The sequence below is a fragment of the Anoplopoma fimbria genome, chromosome 9 (assembly GCF_027596085.1).
Source record: "Anoplopoma fimbria isolate UVic2021 breed Golden Eagle Sablefish chromosome 9, Afim_UVic_2022, whole genome shotgun sequence".
Lineage (NCBI taxonomy): Eukaryota > Metazoa > Chordata > Actinopteri > Perciformes > Anoplopomatidae > Anoplopoma > Anoplopoma fimbria.
The window spans coordinates 28,792,343-28,792,618 of NC_072457.1; positions in this window are offsets into that span (position 1 = coordinate 28,792,343).

Consider the following 276-nt stretch of genomic DNA (forward strand, 5'->3'; position numbering starts at 1 on the left):
TCCAATGTAAACAGTAAGAACTTGACGCAGGATGACAACTGTACCAACTTGGCAGGACCCCGCGGGGGGAGGCCGGTGTCCCTCCCCACCTCGGTGGTCTGAATGTCGGGGAGAGAGTGCTGTCTGCCGGCGGGGCTCAGACTGTCAACGCTATTTTGAAAAGTGCCCTCCCCTCTCCCTCTCTATATCTCTCTCCCTCTCCCTCTGTGGACTACGGGGGAAAGGCAATACACACACACACACACACACACACACACACACACACACACAGCTGCT